General features: G+C 42.4%; 1 long non-coding RNA gene, 2 other non-coding genes and 1 pseudogene across 3 annotated transcripts; 3 read left to right on the top strand and 1 right to left on the bottom strand.

Moving 5' to 3' along the window:
- Positions 1-9,360: 9,360 nt before the first annotated feature.
- LOC142380557 (general transcription factor II-I repeat domain-containing protein 2B-like) lies at positions 9,361-11,530 on the top strand (annotated as a pseudogene).
- A 1,147-nt stretch (positions 11,531-12,677) lies between these two features.
- On the top strand, positions 12,678-13,469 carry LOC142380667 (uncharacterized). Its single transcript, XR_012769859.1, has 2 exons — positions 12,678-13,093; positions 13,261-13,469. It is a non-coding gene; the product is annotated as an uncharacterized LOC142380667 (long non-coding RNA).
- Positions 13,470-16,505: 3,036 nt separating this feature from the next.
- Positions 16,506-16,577, top strand: trnad-guc (transfer RNA aspartic acid (anticodon GUC)). The gene has a single exon. It is a non-coding gene; the product is annotated as a tRNA-Asp (tRNA).
- A 1,391-nt stretch (positions 16,578-17,968) lies between these two features.
- On the bottom strand, positions 17,969-18,051 carry trnal-aag (transfer RNA leucine (anticodon AAG)). The gene has a single exon. It is a non-coding gene; the product is annotated as a tRNA-Leu (tRNA).
- Positions 18,052-25,820: the final 7,769 nt, after the last annotated feature.

Below are 25,820 nucleotides of genomic sequence, written 5' to 3'. Positions count from 1 at the left end.
CACAGTTTAAGAGTAATTATTGAGCCTGAATATCACAGCACCTCTGAGCAAAGAAAGATAAAAAAAACCCACACAGTCACATGTGAAAGTGCTCCTAAATATGACAGATCTTAAGCTTTTACTTTGAAATAACTGGCCTCTCTGTACCATAATCACTTACAGACGCACATAAAAGTAATGTTCATTTTACTTGTGGTCTTGTTCACATGTAAACACAACACATTAGGATGGAACTTTGTCACTTCCTGTTTAGGTTTAGCCAATAAGGCAGGGTTGGGACTTTAAAAATCCAGACTTCTTAGCGAGGCTTAGGAAATGATCATGGTTAGGGGTCAAATGTAATCTTTTGACAGGGAGTTGGTACCTTATTTGGATAAAGGACAGTCTTTGAGTTAGGATTCAATTCAATTCAAACAAGAAAGAATGCCTTTCTAATCCCAAATTGAAAAAGATAACATTACAGTGATTGTTTTTCCACAATTTACACATTACCTTTACATGTGACTATGTGTCCCAGCAGGAAGCTGAGGACTTCTGTCCTGTGAATAGTTTTATCAGCTGTATAAATGAATATATATGATTTAATGTTCAACTCTTCATACCAATTTCTATGTGTAACTATAAAAAAGATTGATTCATTAAAAAAAAAGACCCTGTTCTACACTTAGTCCAATTTGAGAAGAGCTAATGTTTGGATGCTGTTTTTTCTTTTGAAACGAGTTTAAACCTGACTTCAGCATACTTTGCCTTTAAGCTGAAGGTGGGAAGTGTTTATTTCAGAGGTTTTTGGTCATTTGAATATGAGTGACTATGAACTTTTTCAAAATCTTCTCAGTGGAAACTTTAGAAAAGAGTGCAGACTTTGACATTTCTCAAACCTGATATTTTTCCTGTTGGAAGTATGTTGTTCCACTTTTCTGGGTTTCTGAGAGTGTTTTCTTTATGTTGGGATGCAACAAGTCCTCAGCAGAAGTTAGAATCTTCCACAACTGGTGGAGTGAAATGTGAAGAAAAAAAGTTGTGTAGACTGATGGTGTTTATGATTGTTTTTAAATGATGCTGCGATGATGCTTCTGAGGAGGGAACCATGGCGATCATTGAATTCCTCTGGGCTGTGGCCACAAAGCTAAGAATCCTCTCACGGAACTTCAAACTTAACCTGAAAGTCCTGCAGCTCGGAATCACAGTTTAAGAGTAATTATTGAGCCTGAATATCACAGCACCTCTGAGCAAAGAAAGATAAAAAAAAAACTCATCTTATGAGACAGTGGGGCTGACCCAATTGTTGGGCAGGACACCTGCTTTTCAAGACTGTGATAGCTGATCAAAGGAAAAACCCACACAGTCACATGTGAAAGTGCTCCTAAATATGACAGATCTTAAGCTTTTACTTTGAAATAACTGGCCTCTCTGTACCATAATCACTTACAGACACACATAAAAGTAGTGTTCATTTTACTTTTGGTCTTGTTCACATGTAAACACAACACATTAGGATGGAACTTTGTCACTTCCTGTTTAGGTTTAGCCAATAAGGCAGGGTTGGGACTTTAAAAATCCAGACTTCTTAGCGAGGCTTAGGAAATGATCATGGTTAGGGGTCAAATGTAATCTTTTGACAGGGAGTTGGTACCTTATTTGGATAAAGGACAGTCTTTGAGTTAGGATTCAATTCAATTCAAACAAGAAAGAATGCCTTTCTAATCCCAAATTGAAAAAGATAACATTACAGTGATTGTTTTTCCACAATTTACACATTACCTTTACATGTGACTATGTGTCCCAGCAGGAAGCTGAGGACTTCTGTCCTGTGAATAGTTTTATCAGCTGTATAAATGAATATATATGATTTAATGTTCAACTCTTCATACCAATTTCTATGTGTAACTATAAAAAAGATTGATTCATTAAAAAAAAAGACCCTGTTCTACACTTAGTCCAATTTGAGAAGAGCTAATGTTTGGATGCTGTTTTTTCTTTTGAAACGAGTTTAAACCTGACTTCAGCATACTTTGCCTTTAAGCTGAAGGTGGGAAGTGTTTATTTCAGAGGTTTTTGGTCATTTGAATATGAGTGACTATGAACTTTTTCAAAATCTTCTCAGTGGAAACTTTAGAAAAGAGTGCAGACTTTGACATTTCTCAAACCTGATATTTTTCCTGTTGGAAGTATGTTGTTCCACTTTTCTGGGTTTCTGAGAGTGTTTTCTTCATGTTGGGATGCAACAAGTCCTCAGCAGAAGTTAGAATCTTCCACAACTGGTGGAGTGAAATGTGAAGAAAAAAAGTTGTGTAGACTGATGGTGTTTATGTTTGTTTTTAAATGATGCTGCGATGATGCTTCTGAGGAGGGAACCATGGCGATCATGGAATTCCTCTGGGCTGTGGCCAGAAAGCTAAGAATCCTCTCACGGAACTGCAAACTTAACCTGAAAGTCCTGCAGCTCGGAATCATAGTTTAAGAGTAATTATTGAGCCTGAATATCACAGCACCTCTGAGCAAAGAAAGATAAAAAAAAAACTCATCTTATGAGACAGTGGGGCTGACCCAATTGTTGGGCAGGACACCTGCTTTTCAAGACTGTGATAGCTGATCAAAGGAAAAACCCACACAGTCACATGTGAAAGTGCTCCTAAATATGACAGATCTTAAGCTTTTACTTTGAAATAACTGGCCTCTCTGTACCATAATCACTTACAGACGCACATAAAAGTAGTGTTCATTTTACTTGTGGTCTTGTTCACATGTAAACACAACACATTAGGATGGAACTTTGTCACTTCCTGTTTAGGTTTAGCCAATAACGCAGGGTTGGGACTTTAAAAATCCAGACTTCTTAGCGAGGCTTAGGAAATGATCATGGTTAGGGGTCAAATGTAATCTTTTGACAGGGAGTTGGTACCTTATTTGGATAAAGGACAGTCTTTGAGTTAGGATTCAATTCAATTCAAACAAGAAAGAATGCCTTTCTAATCCCAAATTGAAAAAGATAACATTACAGTGATTGTTTTTCCACAATTTACACATTACCTTTACATGTGACTATGTGTCCCAGCAGGAAGCTGAGGACTTCTGTCCTGTGAATAGTTTTATCAGCTGTATAAATGAATATATATGATTTAATGTTCAACTCTTCATACCAATTTCTATGTGTAACTATAAAAAAGATTGATTCATTAAAAAAAAAGACCCTGTTCTACACTTAGTCCAATTTGAGAAGAGCTAATGTTTGGATGCTGTTTTTTCTTTTGAAACGAGTTTAAACCTGACTTCAGCATACTTTGCCTTTAAGCTGAAGGTGGGAAGTGTTTATTTCAGAGGTTTTTGGTCATTTGAATATGAGTGACTATGAACTTTTTCAAAATCTTCTCAGTGGAAACTTTAGAAAAGAGTGCAGACTTTGACATTTCTCAAACCTGATATTTTTCCTGTTGGAAGTATGTTGTTCCACTTTTCTGGGTTTCTGAGAGTGTTTTCTTCATGTTGGGATGCAACAAGTCCTCAGCAGAAGTTAGAATCTTCCACAACTGGTGGAGTGAAATGTGAAGAAAAAAAGTTGTGTAGACTGATGGTGTTTATGATTGTTTTTAAATGATGCTGCGATGATGCTTCTGAGGAGGGAACCATGGCGATCATGGAATTCCTCTGGGCTGTGGCCAGAAAGCTAAGAATCCTCTCACGGAACTGCAAACTTAACCTGAAAGTCCTGCAGCTCGGAATCATAGTTTAAGCGTAATTATTGAGCCTGAATATCACAGCACCTCTGAGCAAAGAAAGATAAAAAAAAAACTCATCTTATGAGGAAGTGGGGCTGACCCCGTTGTTGGGCAGGACACCTGCTTTTCAAGACTGTGATAGCTGATCAAAGGAAAAACCCACACAGTCACATGTGAAAGTGCTCCTAAATATGACAGATCTTAAGCTTTTACTTTGTCACTTCCTGTTTAGGTTTAGCCAATAACGCAGGGTTGGGACTTTAAAAATCCAGACTTCTTAGCAAGGGTTAGGAAATGATCATGGTTAGGGGTCAAATGTAATCTTTTGACAGGGAGTTGGTACCTTATTTGGATAAAAGACAGTCTTTGAGTTGACAGCAGCAGCTTGATTGAATGAGTGATGGAGCAGAGTGTATCTGTGAAGCAGCGGTGAGTGATGTGGCTGATGGTCGTTGCTCGTCTTCTCCAGGTGGGGGCGCTGTAGATCCAAGAAACAGCTGTGCTTTTCAATGGAAAAGAGAAGATAGAGAAACTGCTGTAACGTGTAAAGAGGTGATATTGGAGCGTGTGTGTTGTCCCAGTATTTTGTTGGAGAGAACAAAGAGTGTAAAAAGACTGGGTCCCGCTGTATGACTCAGGCTGCACTGCAGCGTCTAATCACAGGTGCGATCCCACTACTGAGCGGCACGGGGGCTTTGACCTGCTCCGTTTCTGACCTGGGCCGGTTCTCCCCTCCTTAGACGACCTGGTGGTCCCGGGCTCCCCCAGGAGCACCATATCGGTACCGAGCTTAGTGCGGACACCCGATCGGCATAGTCCACTGCAGCTCAGAGCTCCTGAGCTGAAGCGATCCACCAGCCTCAGCCTCCCGGTAGCTTGGATTACAGGCGCGCGCCACAGCACCCGGCGAGAGACTCTCACGTTTATCAGACTTTCAGCTTGTTGAAGTAAACGACATTTTGATGTCATCAAACACAACAGCGGCATCGAGCAGCAAAGACTGACAAGTGTTTGGATCGTTTTCATTCCTGCAGAAAATCCCAGCTCAGTTTTTGGAAACTTGATGAATGGAGCAGCATCCATACAGGAGAATCTCTGTGTTCCATTTGTACAGTTTCATGTTTCCCTTTGAGCTTCATCATTTTATAATAGAGCTTTTACATTTATTTACTTTCTTTTTTAAATGTTTTTTATTATTATTATTTTTATAACAAATATCCAGAAATGAATATGGCTGGTTTAAGGAGTTTAAACAACATCCTCCTCAGTACTATGCATGTTTCCAGATAAATTCATTAGACTGAGCCGGCCCTCTGGCAAAAAAACCTGAAATATTTCCACATGAGGCAGCTGAAAGAGCTGTGATGTCATGTCATTGTTAAGGAAACCTGAAGAAAAACCTGTTAAATTACAGACTCATGGATAATACAATTTAATTTGATGCACTTTAGTAGAAATGAGTAGAAAAAAAGCTTCTTCTGAGTTTTAAAGGCATTCTACCAACAGGATGATATCTACTGTAAACTGCCTGCCATGTTTGTTCTGTCATATCTGTGGAATGAGGCTATTAGTCAAAGAAGAAAGACTAAATCAAATGTTATAGCTGATCATTTAGAATTCGGATTAGTAAAATATTCCTTATGTGTCTGACAGACTGCAGAAAGCTTTGTAGGGTCTGCTTTTAAGAGTGTTGCATCAGAAGATGCTCGTTCTCTGAGGCAAAGTTATTGTTTGGTGTTTCATTTAACAGAAGAGAGGGTAAGTGTAAAAACTGTTCATTTTTATTGATTCCAGCACCAAAGCAGCATGTAAAATGTAAATGCAAACCATTTTTTTTAAATACATAATTTACAAATAATGTCTTTAAAGAACAACACTGTCCCACTGGTTGTCTTTCAGTCCCAATTGTCTGCGTCTTGTCTGGACTGTGTTATTTCTGCAGGTGTAGGTGAGCAGATCTTCTCTGTGTCTGTGAGGAGCTTCACACACGGAGACGGCTTCATCTGTACGGCTCGGTGTGGGATGCTTTTCATCGTTTCAGCTGGGGCCGATCAACAGTCCGGTGTCTGGGAGCAGATTTGGTGCTGGAGTGTGTTCAGGGGACGGCTGTGCTGCTGGAGCTTCCTGGGAATGGTCCATGTCCACTGTGAGGTGCTACAAGGAAGACAGAAAGAAAGTCCTGATTTAAGCTTAAGCATAACTTTGTGACAATTTTGTCATCTTTTCTTTTTAAAATAGCAGCTTGTTTCCTTACTTTTTTCTATAATATCAGCTAATATCATCTAAATGCAGTATTTAATGTGCCTTTTAACTAATCACGTTCTGTGACACTAAAAAGGACCTACCCCAAGTCCTCCTTTATTTCTTTTTTTTTTAACATCAGCTTCTCTCATCCGGCTGGGAGCTCCTCGTCGTCACGGAAACCCTGGGTGCATAACGGCAATGTCGGGTCCACAGTCTCTCTCTTTCGGACCTGCGCTCGAGTCTCATCTCATCCATGATCACCTCGGTAAAACACAGCAGGAAAAGGAAGGAAAAACTGCACAAGTACTCAACATGTGTGAGCTAGCACACGTTCATTTCTGTAGATTTCATTCATTAGTTAGACGGAATCATGCACTCACCTGTTTTGCACAATACGTTACCTGCGGTAGCTCAGGTGTTCCACTTTGTCCTCCGTTGGTGTCAGAGTTGTTGTTTCTTTGTCATCCGCTGGTCCTTCCATCAGCAGGAAGCCCACAGAGGCTTTTTGAGTAACTACCCCAACACTGGTTATCATTTAAGATACTTGTATTAAGTCGCCAAGACGTGTTTTTCTTTTTATTGTCTATGTGTAGGGTCAGATAAACAGGTGAATGATACCCAGGCTCCGCCCTCGCAGTGACGCAACACCTTTGGCTCTGCTACACTTACTCAGGCAAACTGCTCATTCAGGTGGATTCGAGTTCCCGAAAAAATGGGAACTCCATCCACTTTGTCGGGAAGCAATCAACTTTGAGCAGCGCCAACGGCCCAGGGTAGAGGCGTGTTCAAGGTAGTGACGTGGTTGAACTGCCACTCAACCCATGGATTGTACACGGAAGCGCTTCATTCAATATCAACATGGAGCAGCGTCAAGCTTTTGACACTGCTGTAGATGCTGTAATGAAAGTGTTCGACGGGAGATTCTCGTTAAAAATCGAGCAAAGAACAGCCCTTGAATCATTTCTTGACAGGAAAGACGTTTTCGCCTTGCTCCCTACTGGCTTTGGTAAGAGTTTAATCTACCAGTTAGCCCCGCTGGTAGCTAAATCATACGTCAGAGGAAAGAGTGGTGTGATTGGCTTAAGCTTAGGCACAGCCTTTTCTGGCCACAACCAGTAGCAACCCGAGGGAGGCGGGTTGACCAGGCCATTTCGAATCGTATTCGTTATGGTCTTGGTCAGACCAGAATCTCGAAGAGATTTGAAAGTCTATGTTAATCAGGCTAGGTGAATGACATCTCGAATCCCTATACTGCACTCTTTAAGTCTGTGTCTGTCAGAGTTATATGTAAAGAAATAGTCAATTCTTGAGTGCACTCTATGACTTGCTGAATAAAATGTATACCGTCTTTCTGTTGGGTGGAGCTCCCTCCATACATCAATCATCCCGAGCTCTGTCAACATGTGTCAGCAGGACACAGTTACTCTGGTGTGGGAGCAGATCTCTTTAATGTGTTAGAGGAGTCTAGCTTACATTGTAGCTGCATATTCCAGTCTCCTCCACATATTAAAACCCCAGTGGCTTCGGAAGCAATCAAACCAAAAATTTCTCTAATAAAGGAATTATCCTTGCCAGGTGGTACATACACATTAACTAGTGTGACCTCTTTCTGTTTAAGGAACCCCTAGATTTCAGAAACACTTGGAAATTCACTCTATTACGAATCATTATTGCTACCCCTCTTTTTCTCCCTTTCTTATAACATGAGTAGAATGTATTTCTAAAACCATATTTTTTTTAACTTTTCATTCTGTCGAGATGGGTCTCCTGCCAGAATATTACATGCAGTTTCTCTCTCTTCATCTTTGCAATAACCTTGCCTCACTTGATTGGATTGTGTAAGCCCTTTACATTGAGGGTAACTACCCTATATTCCTGACATTGCATTTATATCCACAGATAACACAGGTAGGGGAATGACATTGCAAGATAAAACAAGCCAGTAAATGGAAAAACTACCCTGTGTACAACTCTTGTTTCCCAGAGTACTGAAAAAGATTTCAGGAAGCTGACGCAACGGAACGAGAATGCTACGTAGGTAAATTGCTTGGCAAGAGGCTGTAGTCTGCCCTCCACTTTAAGACTACTGCCGTGACATGCCCCAACAATTTCAGCAGGCATAAAAAGCTATTTGGGAGTTTTAAATGCTTTCGTCCAATTCCTTCAAATCAGATTTCCCTTTTCCATCACTGATCCGATCCATTATATTGCTCACCTAAGATCATTCTTTAAAAGGGTGTCTGTACATACCTCGTCCGTTTGACTACACATAGCCCGCTGCTAAATGGACAACGAGGCACAAGAGGCAACATCCATAGTTCACAAAAATCAAAGGCTCCCTGGTGGTCTGCTGGCTAGGATTTGGTGTTTTCACTGTCGTGGTGTAGGTCAGGAATGTTTTATTTATTTAGTCATCTATCAACTGTTTTTCTTGCAGGGCTATGACACACTCACTCTTACTCAGGAATCTTTCTATTTCTCCCTGAAATAAGAGAGAAGTCTAAAGTGTGAAACTTGTGCTTGCTTGGATTCATTCTCCAGATGCGCAGAATTGCTTTCATCTAAGGCTAAAATGTTCACAACTTCAGTACAATGCACTATGCCAATTAATTTGCCAGTTAGGAAGAGTTTACCACAGTGTTGCAACCTGTACCGTGTGCACTGCTTTCGGGTCCCTGATGGTCTAGTGCAGACCTGGGCATTGCACGGCCCCCGGGCCGCATACGGCCCTTTGGTTGACTCTGACCGGCCCGTGTAAGGTTAATTGGAAATTACAAAATAAACATATTTTCTTATTTTACCTGATGCATGGACTGAAGCTGCATTTTATTTTTATTTTGAAGTTGTTTTTTATTCACGTTCATGATGATGTAAAACGTATATCGAGACATGCACATGATTGGATCGTTGTCAGTAGCAAGTCACAAGACGACTTTAGCCCTCAGAAATGTCTGCTCATGCTAAAAAAAGAAAGGTAGATGGCGAATGCAGGGTTTTCAACAAAAATTGGACTGCTAAGTATTTATTTACTGAAGTCAGAGGTAAAGCCGTGTGTTTAGTTTGCGGGGAGCAGATCGCCGTGTTTAAGGACTACAATTTGAGTCAGCATTAGGAGACGAAACACGCGGAGAAATTCAAGAACGTGACTGATGCTGAAAGGGCGCGGACATCGGAAGCTTTGCTAGCTAAACTGCAAAAGCAGCAAGGCTTTTTTACCAAGCTTCACACATCCAGGCATGCAGCAACCAAGACCAGCTTTGTGATATCCCACAAAATCGCTAAAAACAGTAAGCCATTCTCGGAGGAGGAGTTTATCAAAGAGTGCTTGGTGGACTCTGCAGCACTAATATGCCCTGAACAAAAAGAAGCATTTGAGAAAGTCCCGCTCTCCAGGCGAACCATGACGAGAAGGGTCGAGGACATATCGGGGAATCTGGAGCTTCAGCTGCAACGTGAAGTGGCAACTTTTGACTTTTTCTCCTTGGCTTTGGACGAAAGCTGTGATGTCCGTGACACAGCCCAGTTACTTGTATTTGTCCGCGGGATAACGCCGGACTTCAAGATTACGAAGGAGCTGGCAGCAATGCGGTCAATGAAAGGGACGACTCTAGGGAGCGATCTCTTCACGGAGGTAAATGCGTGCATGGACACACTGGGACTGAAATGGGACAGACTGGCAGGTGTCACAACGGACGGTTGTCCAAATCTTACAGGGAAAAATGTGGGACTTTTAAAACGTATGCAAGATAAAGTGACTGAAATCGACACAGATCAGAAATAGGTATTTTTGCATTGTATTATACACCAACATGTGTTGTGCAAGTCACTGCTAAAAATGAACCATGTTATTGATGTTGTTACTAAAATAGTAAACTTCATCAGGGCACAGGCATTGAATCACAGACAGTTTGTCGCACTTTTGGAGGACCATGAGTCTGAGCATAGTGACATCGGCTACTAGCCTGATAAACCAGCCTAAATGGATTGGATGTCTAATTTAGTCTGGCACCGATCAATGGATACAACGGAACATTGTTGATGAGCACAACCCGTTGTCTTTCAAACCGCGTCTGTGCCTATAGGCCAACGCTCTGACCAATCAGCGCAACTGACTGTGACGTAGTAAGCGCGACAGAAAGCTTTGGTGGGAGGGGACTCTTCCAAAACTGATGCCAAGCACAGATTCTATAATAGGACAGATACGCCACTCACGGTGCATTTCCGGTTTCCAACGAGGCGATTTTGGTTGCAGTTCCACCCTCTTTCCACGTGGGGCGCCCAATTTTGGAGACCAGAATGAATGGAGTCCTATGGAGCTATACGCCCTTTCATGCCCTTATCTCAAGATATAATTTTTTCTCTAGTAATTCGAATGTTGTTTTCGAAAGAGGGTGTTTAGAAAATACCCATGGCTGAGTTTTAGATTTTTAGAGCCACTCATTTGCTTAAAAAAAGGATTTGAAGTGTATATGACGTCATACATAGCTGGTCGACCAGCTGTCATTAGCACAATGCTAGCGCGTTGTGGACAACAAGAAGCCAACCAGTAAGAAATCAAAGGGATATATGTACTCGTTCAGTTGATTTTTTACTTGAAACCCATGTTGAGCTCTCAGAAACTACATTCAAATCTGAGCGCTCTTGAGGAGACTTAGGTGAAACTGACCATTTGTAGCATCTAGCTCCATTGGGCCCCATTCATTCTGGTCTCCACCGACGCTCCCAGTGGAATTCTGGTGGAACTGCAGCCAAAAAGCCGGTACAATGGGGCTTAATAGAGAGTGGCAAGGCTGTTCGTTATAATGGCTGTGTGCCAAGGCTGAATCAAACGAGCACTGTTCCATTGCCGCCGCCATCTTTCTTGTTGTGCTTTCGCTTGTCTATGTTCGCTTCCACTGCCAAACGTCGCACTGCTCTGTCGTCACTCCCTCAGAACCCTCTGGCCCGCCCGCGTTGATTCAAAACACATCTCTGCGTTGTGATTGGTTTAGTTGCCATCTGCCAGATTCAGGGCAGTATTTTCAAAATGACAAGTGGATCGAGGCCAGACCCAACCGCAGGCAAAACATTTTGCCGTCCAGCAGTTGGCGCTGGTTTTCCAGGCTAATCGGCTACCACACAGCTGTCAGATGGCTCAGCCTGGGCAAAGTGCTAAAAAGAGTTTGGGACCTGAAAACAGAGATTCAAGAGTTTTGTCAGATGAAAGGCTAAGACATCCCAGAGCTCTCAGATGAGGACTGTATGGCAAGATTTTGCATTTGCTGTTGATGTGACTGCACTGATGAACGAACTGAACACCAAACTGCAAGGCAGGGGCCTTTTTGTTCATGAAATGCACACCCTGGTGAAGGCTTTCATGAGAAAGATGCTGTTTCTTTTAAGCCAAGTGGAGAGCAACAATCTCACTCACATGCAAACCCTGAAAGAAGTCACACCATCAGCTGATCACCTCCACAGGTACTCATCCATGTTAGGAGCATTGCATTGTGAGTTTTTAAGGAGATTTGAAGATCTCAGAACAATAGAGGATGAAATACACATGATTTCCTCTCCCTTTACCTGCAGTGTGAATAATGCACCCAGTGATGTTCAGCTGGAACTCATTGACCTGCAGTCTGATGCAGTACTGGCAGAGCACTTTAAATCAGGATGTCTACTGGATTTCTACTCTTCTCTCAAGGAGGAGAACTTTCCAAACATGAAGAGACATGCTCAGAAGATGTTGGTTCTCTTTGGCTCTACCTACATATGTGAACAAACATTTTCAATGATGAAGTTTACGAAGTCCAGGTATAGATCATCTCTCACTGACGACCATCTGTCAGCTGTGCTTCGCATCTCCACCTCAGACATTCAACCTGACTTCGATGCACTCGTTAAAGGCCTACAGAAAGGTGATTTTTTGCACAAAACTGAAATAGCAGATCGATGGAATTTTTTTATGGTTTTAAAATTATTTTAGGCCCCTGGATAGTCCTGATTAGGCCCAATAAACTATCACCACATTTGAGTCGAATAGCCCGCCAAGTTTTAAAATAATTTTAGGCCCCTGGATAGTCCTGATTAGGCCCAATAAACTATCACCACATTTGACTCGAATAGCCCGCCATTTGGCAAACCGGAAGTAGCAGACGACAGGTGCGTGACGTCACGAGTGCCAGCTGCTGGAACAACCCCCAACAATCAACATGTCTGATACTAGTAGTTCTAGTAGCGAAGCCAGCAGTTTGCCAGACCTGGACAGCTTCTTCACGGCAAATTTTGATCCGAATATTGTTGATGACAATGAAGAGCCTGAAGAAGAAACCGAGGAGGGATTGGGGCTAGAACCATACAGGTTTGAGCCAGCCATTGCCAGTGACAGTGGGTCGGAGTCCGAGTCCGAGAGCAGTGGGGACGATGATGGTGATCATGGTGATTTTGGTCGTCTTCAGAATGCCGATTGGTGAGCATACACTGGCCCTCATTTATCAAACTTGCGTAAGACGAAAAACGTGCGTAGGTCGTGTGTACGTTCTTTTCTGCGCAAAGGTTGGCATTTATCAAATCCATCGTGAGCGCAGGAAAGATGAAATCGCCACGACAGGTCTGAGGCCGTGTACGCACTTTTCCATTTTGACTTGCGGTGACTGCAATACAGCAGCGTCACTAGTGCGTGCTCAGGAGTCGCAACAAATCCCTTGGTTGAAATTACAGACTTATCACTTTAAAGAAGGCCCATGTTTTATTTGACTTCAACATAAATATAAACATAAACGCAAATTAAATAAATTAAACAAGTACAACTCCGTAATTGGAAGAGTGATGGCTCATTATTCAACCGCGCACCCTCACACCGAACAGGAGAGGCGCTTTAACACTGCGCATTCGCGCACGCGTGCCACTGTGGAGAGGTGTATAGGGCTCCTAAAGCTGGATCTGTCTCTCGGCTGCGGGGGGAACCCTATCCGCCCGAAAAGGTATGCAATATTATTATTGCATGCGGGGATCTCCATAACATTGCCCAAAAAAATGGAGTGCCATTTCCAGATGTACATCCAGAGGACCCCGCACCCAGAGATCCCTACCACCAGCCAGCACAGCCAAGAGCGCTCAGGAGGAGAGAGGAACTTATTCAGCGATTCTGACTTTCGGTAAGCATTCTGTTATTCAAGGAAAAAAAAAAGGAGAACAAGGATTTCTTTCAGCATTTATTCTGTGACTTCAGTGTTTCATTTATGTCTTTCAATGTACTGTCGATAGATTGCATGGTAGGTGTTAAAGCCATCATCCACTTCACGATCTCTGTTTGTCTTTCTAGGACCTCTGTGGTTAACACGGCTGGCCGGTGTGACGCTGCAGACCGGGGGGCAGAGGCAGAGGCAGAGGCTTCGGATGTTGACGGGCCGCGTATTCGTTGCGCGGGTCAGGTTGCCCGGATGCCACTTCGGATTCATCTGTGAATGAAAAATATTAGTTTGATTAGGAACCTCATTTGTGTTGAAAATTAAAGCAACTGTTTTATTTAAACGTCTTGGGTGTGCAGTCATTCTTACCATTCTCGAGCTCTAGCATGGGCGCATCAGTGTCAAGTTTCCCTGGCACGCCTGTTGAGGACGTAGCTCCGATCACGCCAGCCACCCTCTCCTCCAAGACACTCAAATCCAAACCTGGATCCCCCCCCCCCCCCCATTTGTGACATGCTGCGTCGGAGAGCTGCGACCTTCTTTTTTGGCCAATTTCATATCGGACCACTTCTTCCTGATCTTACTGGAGAAAAAGTAAAACATCGCTCAATTTTAGATTTAATTTAATCTGGAGTTTATCACATTTTATTGACCATCACAGTAGGGGAAAATACATAACTCGTCCGGTCTGCGATTTACATCACCAACGCTGTTGACAGCGTTTCTTTGCCGCCTTTCGTCTTTCCATGTCGCAAATTCTTTAGGTGCGGCCTCTCAACCCCCTTTTGTAGAAGGCGTGGTTAGGATCATTACGATGGATTTCAGCCACCGGATTTATCAACAGCCGCTCGGTCTTACGATGGGATTGGTGTGGTACGCATGTTCTGTAAATCTCACTTGAGCCTCTGCGTACGACGAGTTCTCCGCTCATATCTACGATGCTTTCTACGACGGCTTGATAAATGAGGGCCACTGTGTTTGGTCTAGGCCACGAGTCTGGACGATGTTGATGAGGCATAAATAATTTTGTCGAGAGGGATAAGCACTGCACTGACAACTGAAGCTAACTGACACTGACAGCCTGTCAACACACTTTTTACACAGTGCCGGAGTCAGTGAGTGCAGACCGGAATGCTGGGTCACAATTTTAATAGCTTCTTGTCAGACTTACCAGTCTCCAGCGTTTGTGATCGCTTTAGCCCGGTCGGATTGTGAAGGAAGGGGGCTTCTTAACGCGGTGATGACCAGTTGTTGAGTCGCTTTCGGTTTCACTCCTGTCAGTGAAACACCGGGGTGATATCGCTGCGAATACGTGGCCATGCTCGATGTGTTTCCACTGTTGTGTGGCTTTCTTGTACCACAGTGCCTACACACCGTCACGGTTTTATCCACCAACCTCTTTCCTTCTTCATTAAATTTGACAGGGAAGCCAAAATGCTCCCAAACAGGGGATTTAAATGACGTGGGGCGTTCAAGCTCCTCTGTTCCTCCGCTCGCCATGACCACGCTGTGTTGCAGGTTAGGGGTTTTCTTTATGTTAGCTATCGCTATGTCAGCTACGTGTTATGTCTGTGTGGTAACCTAGGCGACAGGTTTGTGTGGCAGCGCGAGTATATGGAAAAAGGACGTAGCACTAGAGGCAGCAGTTATCGTTACAGTAGTCACCGAAGTCTAGCCTACTTTTATTTTCCATGCCCACTGTTCTACATGTTGTACGCTGAGGACAATAAATCACAAACGAGCCATAGGACTGTTTGCTTATTGAGGAGGGAACTGTTGCAGACTTTTACCCAGAGCATGGAAAGTAGCTCTGTCCCTTGAACTAGCGGAATGGTAACGGCTGTGTGAGGACTGAACAAGCCCACAAATTTTTTTTCACAAATCAATCCGAGGATCATATGTGTGCCGAACTGAAACAATTGATCCGAACGGATCACGGATCAATGATGATCCGTTGCACCACTAGCCTTCACAACTCAACAAGCATACTACAATGGCGGCAGCCAAGAAAACCCATGATACCTGTGACGTCACACAGAAGCCCCGCCCCCAATCTGGAATTCCAGGAAGGATTTCCAAGCGGCAAATTTCTGGGTTTATGAAATGTTTTGGTGTAGGGTCCAAGGATCATTATTGTTCCTCTGTGTATGTATTATGATTATGTATTGAGTGTAGTGTCAGCTTTCTGTAGGCCTTTAACGCAGCGCCTTAGACCGCTCGGCCATCCTGACTACTAAAAGGAATATTTGACGATACTGTCAGCGGGCCCAGGCATCATTCCAGCGAATATGTGGGTCTGCGTTGTGTTCGTGTTGAAGGGGAATATTGACAAGGCATGAAGCTTCATGAAAGACTCTCCTTCTGAGTGATGGGACTGTGATAGCAATTTTCCTGCACCTTGAAACGGGACACCAAAATCTTATTTCACTCCTTGGCGATAGTTGTCTTTTCATCTGACGACTGTGTCAATCACACAGAAATTCCTTGTTAGTATAATGGACAGTATCTCCGCCTGTCACGCGGAAGATCGGGGTTCGATTCCCAGACGGGGAGAGCTTGGTCTTTTATCAGCTGCCTGCCACCAAGTGATGATTGTTTTGATACTCTCACCCATCTTCGGCCTAAATGTCAATAGCCGCCTTCAAATAGCCTAACATCATGCCAGGTTTCTTCGGTCAAAAGCCCTTTCCCGTTTACTATGGTGTTGAGTGCAAACCAAGACCTTAAAATCAACAATATTCCTTTTGCTAATGATTCTGTCCTGCCCAAAGCACTGTAGAAGGTTGTGACAACACAGCTTGTTGAGCTGTGGTCAGATGATTCTCATGCAACAAGTGTCTTGGCTGTTGTTTAACAGGGCTCCTGAGGCAAACAAATAGTAGGCATAGCATTTGGAAGCAAGAACTCTTCGGAGGTAAAGCAGCCACAATAATCTTTAAACTAGATGAAGCAGTGGCAGAATAGCAATACGACATGGTATTGCTAAGCAAGGAGTAAACTTGAGTTGCCTTGCCAGAGAAAATGGTCCTCTAGGAGATATCTGCAATGTTGGAAGTGGGATTTGAAGCTACGCCTCTAGGGGAGGCTGCGACCTTAACGCAGCGCCTTAGACCGCTCGGCCATCCTGACTACTAAAAGGAATATTTGACGACACTGTCGGCGGGCCCAGGCATCATTCCAGCGAATATGTGGGTCTGCGTTGTGTTCGTGTTGAAGGGGAATATTGACGAGGCATGCAGCTTCATGGAAGACTCTCCTTCTGAGTGATGGGACTGTGATAGCAATTTTCCTGCACCTTGAAACGGGACACGAAAATCTTATTTCACTACTTGGCGATAGTTGTCTTCTCATCTGACGACTGTGTCAGTCACACAGAAGTTCCTCGTTAGTATAATGGATAGTATCTCCGCCTGTCACGCGGAAGATCGGGGTTCGATTCCCCGACGGGGAGAGCTTGGTCTTTTATCAGCTGCCTGCTACCAAGTGATGATTGCTTTGATACTCTCACCCATCTTCGGCCTAAATGTCAATAGCCCCCTTCAAATAGCCTAACATGAGGCCAGGTTGCTTGGTCAAAAGCCCTTTCCCGTTTACTACGGTGTTAAGTGCAAACAAAGACCTTATAATCAACAATGTTCCTTTTGCTAATGATTCTGTCCTTCCCAAAGCACTGTAGAAGGTTGTGACAACACAGCTTGTTGAGCTGTGGTCAGAAGATTCTCATGCAACAAGTGTCTTGGCTGTTGTTTAACAGGGCTCCTGAGGCAAACAAATAGTAGGCATAGCATTTGGAAGCAAGAACTCTTCGGAGGTAAAGCGGCCACAATAATTTTTAAACTAGATGATGCAGTGGCAGAATAGCAATACGACATGGTATTGCTAAGCAAGGAGTAAACTTGAGTTGCCTTGCCAGAGAAAATGGTCCTCTAGGAGAACTCTGCAATGTCAGAAGTGGGATTTGAACCCACGCCTCCAGGTGAGACTGCGACCTGAACTAAGCCCCTTAGACCGCTCGGCCATCCTGGCTACTAAAACGAATATTTGACGACACTGTCGGCGGGCCCAGGCATCATTCCAGCGAATATGTGGGTCTGCGTTGTCTACGTGTTGAAGGGGAATATTGACGAGGCATGCAGCTTCATGGAAGACTCTCCTTCTGAGTGATGGGACTGTGATAGCAATTTTCCTGCACCTTGAAACGGGACACCTAAATCTGTTTTTCACTCCTTGGCGATAGTTGTCTTTTCATCTGACGACTGTGTCAGTCACACAGAAATTGCTCGTTAGTATAATGGACAGTATCTCCGCCTGTCATGCGGAAGATCGGGGTTCGATTTCCTGACGGGGAGAGCTAGGTCTTTTATCAGCTGCCTGCCACCAAGTGATGATTGTTTTGATACTCTCACCCATCTTCGGCCTAAATGTCAATAGCCCCCTTCAAATAGCCTAACATGATGCCAGGTTTCTTCGGTCAAAAGCCCTTTCCTGTTTACTATGGTGTTAAGTGCACACCAAGACCTTAAAATCAACAATGTTCCTTTTGCTAATGATTCTGTCCTTCCCAAAGCACTGTAGAAGGTTGTGACAACACAGCTTGTTGAGCTGTGGTCAGAAGATTCTCATGCAACAAGTGTCTTGGCTGTTGTTTAACAGGGCTCCTGAGGCAAACAAATAGTAGGCATAGCATTTGGAAGCAAGAACTCTTCGGAGGTAAAGCGGCCACAATAATCTTTAAACTAGATGATGCAGTGGCAGAATAGCAATACGACATGGTATTGCTAAGCAAGGAGTAAACTTGAGTTGCCTAGCCAGAGAAAATGGTCCTCTAGGAGAAGTCTGCAATGTCAGAAGTGGGATTTGAACCCACGCCTCCAGGGGAGACTGCGACCTTAACGCAGCGCCTTAGACCGCTCGGCCATCCTGACTACTAAAAGGAATATTTGACGACACTGTCGGCGGGCCCAGGCATCATTCCAGCGAATATGTGGGTCTGCGTTGTCTTCGTGTTGAAGGGGAATATTGACGAGGCATGCAGCTTCATGGAAGACTCTCCTTCTGAGTGATGGGACTGTGATAGCAATTTTCCTGCACCTTGAAACGGGACACCAAAATCTTATTTCACTCCTTGGCGATAGTTGTCTTTTCATCTGACGACTGTGTCAGTCACATAGAAATTCCTCGTTAGTATAATGGACTGTATCTCCGCCTGTCATGCGGAAGATCGGGGTTCGATTCCCAGACGGAGAGAGCTAGGTCTTTTATCAGCTGCCTGCCACCAAGTGATGATTGTTTTGATACTCTCACCCATTTTCGGTTAAATGTCAATAGCCCCCTTCAAATAGCCTAACATTAGGCCAGGTTGCTTCGGTCAAAAGCCCTTTACCGTTTACTATGGTGTTAAGTGCAAACCAAGACCTTATAATCAACAATGTTCCTTTTGCTAATGATTCTGTCCTGCCCAAAGCACTGTAGAAGGTTGTGACAACACAGCTAGTTGAGCTGTGGTCAGAAGATTCTCATGCAACAAGTGTCTTGGCTGTTGTTTAACAGGGCTCCTGAGGCAAACAAATAGTAGGCATAGCATTTGGAAGCAAGAACTCTTCGGAGGTAAAGCGGCCACAATAATCTTTAAACTAGATGATGCAGTGGCAGAATAGCAATACGACATGGTATTGCTAAGCAAGGAGTAAACTTGGGTTGCCTTGCCAGAGAAAATGGTTCTCTAGGAGAAGTCTGCAATGTCAGAAGAGGGATTTGAACCCACGCCTCCAGGGGAGACTGCGATCTGAACGCAGCCCCTTAGACCACTCGGCCATCCTGACTACTAAAAGGAATATTTGACGACACTGTCAGCGGGCCCAGAAATCATTCCAGTGGGGTGCCATGACCTAAACGTGTGGAAAGTTATAAATCATATCTGTCCATTTAGCCTCCTTACACTTGCTCTGACTTAAACTGCTACTGTGTCAATGCTAAATGATGAAAAGAAGTTCTAACTCAAAGGTCACAACAATAAGGATCAAAAGAAATATGTGTCCCTGTATAGATCCCTCACTGTGTCAGGAGAAACTGAGTCCTTTCAGGCACTAGATCTCAACGAAGAAAAGACTTGAGCCTGAAAAGTTGTCCACAAGACAAAATGTATAAAATATGAAGTATACTATTAATTTAAGATGGCTCTGTCAGAAGTCAGCCATGGTCCTTGAGAACTTTAAGCAATGGAAGCAATGTATTTAATTTGGCCAAAGGTCATTTCTATCCGTGCCCTTGTTTTAGCATGTGCATGTGCATGCCCTTGTTCCTGGATCAGGCTATGGTGTGAGGACGTACGGCCAGCATGCATAGCCTCTGTCCCCAAGCAGGACACCATTGAACTCTCCTGCAGAATAAGAGAAATGTTGGATGGATATACATGTGTTAAGACTTGGCAATTTGATGCAATATGTGCCTTATATGGCTATCTATAATAAAGTATGACGAGCACTTTAAATTCCTTAAGATGACCTCTACACCTGACCTCTCATTACATTACCAAAATTCTGCCTATGCTACACCTTACTTCAAAAGTACACTCCTTCAGGTAAGTAAAATTCTTGCACCTTGTGCAAACCTCTGTGCCAGTGAGGATGCTCGGAAGATCCTAGAATCATGAACTGATCCCGGCCATTTAGCCTCAATGTTGGAAATGAAATGACCTCCATCACAGATCATCTGTATGCTCGGAGGATAGGAGTCAATGATGAGGTTTCACAGGGCATAAATGTAACATTGCTCAGCATTACTCAAAGGGGTTGATGTGGTGTTTTTCAAAATGAGAAATCCAGTTCAGAGTCTATGGACAATTATCCCCAAGTGTACCTGTACATTTAGCATATGGAAAAATGTTCGGTGTACATAGTCAGCCTCCACGGGTCCAGCAGGGGCCTGGACAATGTGACAATGTTTAAATCCAGACTGAAAGTTCTATTTAGATGTGCATATGACACCTGAAAGTATTTTATCTGCACTCTTCACTTTTAAATGAATGAATTAATGATATTTTTGTTTTTTGGAATGATTTAATTGCCGCCTTGTGATTTTATGTAGCTGTAAAGCACTTTGAATTGCCTTTTGTATGAATTGTGCTCTACAAATTGCCTTGCCTTGGATGCGTACATGGGTACAGTGTAGTGCACCGATAACATTGGGGATGCCTGAGGGAGATGATGAACTTAATGCAAATACTTAATTCAGTAGGTTGTTTTACATTATCGGCTACTGTAAATGTGGAGCAGCAGCCTGAAAGGACAGAGGTCCGCCCTCCGACATTCGCAATACTGACACTCTCCCTCTGTTCAAGTCTTAACTCAAAACCCATCCGTTTAACTTTGCTTACCTCCATTTATTGCTCCGTTCTGTGTATTTTTAATATGGTAAGATTTTTTAATTCCTGCGTTTTATCTAATATCTTGTTTGTACAGTGTCCTTGACTGTTTTGAAAGGAGCTTTCAATAATTTGTATCATTAACATTATTACCTGTCCCCCATTTTTCTGAGTCTGGTCCTACGTGGGTGTAGATCGGATGTTTGTTAGGTATTGATTAGTTTTAATGAATACCATGTTCTCTCTCATTTAATTTCATGTTCAATACGTGTGTATAGTTGCGTTTCTTTAGTTGCACTGGCACCGACTGATTGATTTTTCGAGACAGTGAAAGTGGTGATATGATAACCACAGTTTTTGTTTCGTTTTTTAGACAAGACATGAGTTGCGGGAGCGCAGAATTCTAGGTGAACATTTCTTTCGGGAGTGTTCCAGCCGGTCGGACATTTTTTGAGTTGCAGCTAAGCTAAGCTTCAACTTTAGCCTGCCCGGGACCAGGCTAGTTCAGCAGCATAAATTACCATGGTTACTCAGCGGGCGTTCAAATAAGCCACCTTTATGGAACGGAACTCTCGCTAAATTTAGCCAGAAGTAGCGAAATAAGCCAGGCTTTCCGCTAAGCCAGCTTCTAGGAATACCCCCCAGGTGGGTAAAGGATCTCTGGAAAATGGCAACAACCCACTTCAATTGCAATTTAATGAGAAACAAGATGGTATGGTTCAATTCAATATGTGCTCAGTCATAACATGTGGTTGAAAGAAAAAGGATATGAATTAGGATGAATAAAGAAATAAAATGAACCTATGTTTTTAATATCTGTATGGAAACATGTTATGGTATCATGTGATGTTAGAAACAGCTCTGGTGTCATACTGTTGGTAACACATGAGGGGTTTCTAATTCAATTTGAACCGGAAAAAAAAAAAAATGCTTAATGCTGATCCTGAACTGTCTGTGGACGGCTCAGCATCACGAAACACAGCCACTGGTAAGAATTAAACAACATTATTACTAACTAACAAGTGAGAATTAAGCAGATTATGCTGAAATTTTATTTTTAACGCTCTGACCAGAATTAAGAGAGGACAGACAATATTTATCCTAAACAGGTTAATCAGTTAGTCATTGGGAAGAAATGGCTGCTTTCTTGATGCTGTGCTGCTCCCAAAATGAGATCTAACCACAAATATTTCTGTCCTGCAGCAAAGAACAACACAAGAGGAGAAACTGCAGTGGAGCAGTTCGGCAATTAATGAACAATTAATGAACAATTAATCATGGTTTACTAAAACTTCTCAAATTTTCCCAAAAATTCTGTGTGTGTTTTTGTCTTCTTTTGTTTTCTTCTTTCTTTTGTTCTGTGTTGTGTTGTGTTGTCTTGTGTCTCTGTGTTGATGTGTTCTCTAAATGATTTGAATTTTTTCCACAACAGAATAAGTTGATAATACAGAATTTCTCATGAATGCTGGACAGCAACTTGGTGAGAATTCTCGTATTGTCCTAAAAACAGGGGTTATTATTAGATTCGGTTCTTTTAGTAGGAGGCTCAAGAACGGACCGAAGTAATTCAAGTGAAAATGAAGTGTTTATTTGTAGTCACACGTCAAAGCATATCAGCGCTGGGCTCAGTGGGAAAGAGTCCCCGCAGGAAGTCTGTCAGACTGGCCCTGATTTCCGGTTATCATGTTTATTTATAGTGTCATAGGTTGGACTCACATTCGACCGAGTATGATTGGACATGAGTAGGTTCAACATGCTTCGTCATATTCTCTGGATCAGCCCAAAACAATGTGTGTGTGTGAAGGAATCTGCCCTTGCTTTCCCAGGCTTTCCTAATTGTTTAGTCTTTCTACTCCTGGATCACTTTAGGTCATATGGAAAAGTACTGAGCCCTATTTCATTCATAATGTCTAAGAACAAAGCCAATTTTAACAATCCCCCTTTTGAAGTGATTTTATCATTTCAACTAATTCAGTTAAATAACTGAGGTAGGAATGTAATATTCTGTATTGTGTCACATCTGTATTAGCAGTAGCCAGACTTTAGCAGCCACCCCCCAAACTGCAAGAGCCAATTACCTTTTGAGATGTAGCACAACCAGTTAGGAGACGTCTGTCATCCCCCTTTTGATGTGACTTCATGTGTTATTATGTAAGCTTATATGAAAGCTGTTCATCATTGCAATTAAAGCAGCAAGCAAGTCTTCGTTGCACAGGCATGGAAATAGTAAACATAATTCTAATGCTTAAGCTACACCTTCAAATCCAGACTATTCCATCATTTTACTCGGAACAGAACCTCTTTCCGAGAGGGTTAAGACCTTCATCAGTCACTGATTATAACTTTGCAAATGAGCACATTTAGAAAATAATTCTGATGCTTTAGCAAACCCTTCTATATCAGGAGTATTAATCAAGATTCTAGAAACAGAGACTCTTTTCTAGTAAGTTTAAAACCTTCCCCACTCAACTGATAATAACTCCGCAAATGAGCACATTTTTTAATAGATTATATGTAGAAAATGATAATTTGCTATATGTATTGTGTGTATGTGGCCTCGAACCCATCGTCTGTGTGGACTCTTTGTTCATTATGGTCTAAAACCTTATGTGGCTAGCAAGGCCTCGCTCCCTCATAAGTACCATAACAACACAACACTGATTAATCAAAAATTTTCACATAATTTCTATTCTACTGACACTCAAACATTGCATAAGGCAATTAACATTACCAGCAGGTTCGTCCACCGTTTGCAGCGAATAGGAGCGAAAACCCGATGGCTTAACCGGGAAAAATTCACCTATGGACCCTAGTTGCACTTGGCGACCGACCATTACCGTTCAAAGTCTAAGGTCCCGCTCCAAACAGCCGAGTCACCCCACTGGCAATGGACATTCTAAAAATGATTCATTATCAGCCTTTAAGAGGAATTAGCTAAACACTTTAAAAAGTGAAACACAACAAATATAAATTTAACCAAGGCTCGACTATACGAGTATATTAGCCTCTTGAACAATTATGATTAACTTTTCTTTTAAATGATATATCTTTCTTAGATGACCACATGACGAGTCGTGTGGTCTCTTGTGGTCCAATCCTGTCGGTGCTCTGTTTTCCTCTTGGCTGAACGTCTGTTCAGCATTCTGATCCGGAACTAATCTTGGAAGGAGAGGTCACCAGTACATCGCTTCCTTGAGGGATATTCAGCATCCCCTCCCTAACTAATTTTCTTTTGTGACAATTTCGTTGTGTAGTTCTCCACCATCATCTTGGCATGATGGGAAAGGCCTCCCAGAACTCAAGCTTATGAGTCCTCCGGCTGTACGTCCTGTAGTGGTTCTGAATCTGTGGAATAATATTAGCAAATCTCGCAGCGCAGTAGTGCAAAATGTCATTTGCACTGTATTTCTATACTAGGGTATCTCTCTTTAATATGTTCAATTTCAATGCCCAATTCATTCTTTATTTATTTATTTTTCAGATGGACCCCAAACAAAACCAAAGTCAAAATAAACAAAACAAAAGAAAATCAAAGAAATAACAAAATAAACAGAACCCAAAACAAAACAACTGGCCAGTTGGTATAACCCTTGCTTTAAGGAACTAGAATAGTCATCAACCTGCTGTGCAGCCTTAATGAGAAATCCAGTACCATCTCATTATTTTGCTGTGAAAAATTCAAATTATTTAGGGAACACATCATCACGATCAACATCAACATCAGCACAGTTGGTATAATCCTTGTTTTTAGGATAATTCTGCTGTGGAAAAATCATCATTCAGTTTTGGGATCATAACAACACACAAACAAAAAACAAACAACACTCAACACCAGACATCACAGGTTAGGACAACAGATGACAACAGATGACAAACATATATCGCATTTCTGGGTTTGCCCAAGCAACCCTCATGTCTTCATTTAGGCCTAAGTAAACAAACAGTGGTTTTCATATTATGAGTTTGATCCATGTCTTCCTCTTCCAGGTCCGGGAAGTCTTAATGCAAAAGAAGACACAAACACACACAGAATTTTTGGGAAAATTTGAGAAGTTTTAGTAAACCATGATTAATTGTTAATTAATTGCCGAAATGCTCCACTGCAGCTTCTCCTCCTGTGTTGTTGTTTGTTGCTGGACAGAAATATTTGTAGTTAGATCTCATCTTGGTATCAGCACAGCATCAAGAAAGCAGACATTTTTCCAATGACGAACTGATTAAGTTGTTTAGGATACCCATTGTCTGTCCTTTCTGAATTCAGGTCAGATCGTTCAGCATAACCTGCTTTATTCTTACTTGTTAGTTAGTAATAATGTTGTTTAATTGGTTTAATAAAGTGGCTGTGTTTTTTTTTTTTTGATGCTGAGGCGTACACAGATAGTTCAGGATCAGCATTAAGTTTTTTCCGGTTCTAATTGAATCAGAAACACCTCATGTGGTACCAATGGTGTGACATCAGAGCTGTTCCTAACCACAACATGATACCATAACATGTTTCCATACAGATATTAAAAGCCTAGTTTAATTTTATTTCTTTATTTATCCTAATTCATCCTTTACTTTTCTTTGAGGATCACATTGTGGTCCCTGTTTCCAGTATGTGTGGCGTGTGTGTGTGCGTGGCTTTATATGTGAGTGTGCATGTGTCTGTATGTGGCCTTGGGTTTCACTGCTTCGTTTGATCTGAAAGGTCTTTGTTCTATATTTTCTTGGGTTGAGAAGTGCTATATAAACTGCTATATAAATAACGTCTGATTGATTAATCGATTTAGTGTAGTAGATTAAAACTTTCTGGTCATCTCTAATGGAACGTCTTCCGATGACCCAAAACAACTAATTACAGAACATTTCATTCATCCCATTCATATCCTTTTTCTTTCAACCACAGGCAATGACTCAGCACAGTTTGAATTTCCATCACGCCACCTACTGGCGTCCTTCTCCTCCCCCCTCAGGTAGCCCTTGTCCCCCAAGCCGTTAGTGCCCCCTTTGGGAACTCCCCCTTTGGGAACTCCTCAGCCCCCACTCACCATGGCTGTCGCTTGGCAACCGAACCTTTTTCCCCACATTAACACAAGTCCTCATAGTGTCCCAAAAAAGCTATGGACAGGGTATTTTCTCCCCGTCCAGGCCTCATGTGGGACAACCTGAAAACATTCATATATAGGTCATATATTATATATCATATAAAATAGTAGGTTAAATAATGCATAATATAATGCATAATAGGGATAGCTTCAGCCAAATTAAGTCTGTGTCTGCATAGATCGTTATTTTGGCTAACCAAGTCGCACTCTGCTCACTGTTTTTAAATGCGCCATAAAAACAAAC

The sequence above is a fragment of the Odontesthes bonariensis genome, chromosome 5, assembly GCF_027942865.1.
Source record: "Odontesthes bonariensis isolate fOdoBon6 chromosome 5, fOdoBon6.hap1, whole genome shotgun sequence".
Lineage (NCBI taxonomy): Eukaryota > Metazoa > Chordata > Actinopteri > Atheriniformes > Atherinopsidae > Odontesthes > Odontesthes bonariensis.
Note: the sequence above shows the minus strand (reverse complement) of the source record. Positions and strands in the feature narration are given on the sequence as shown.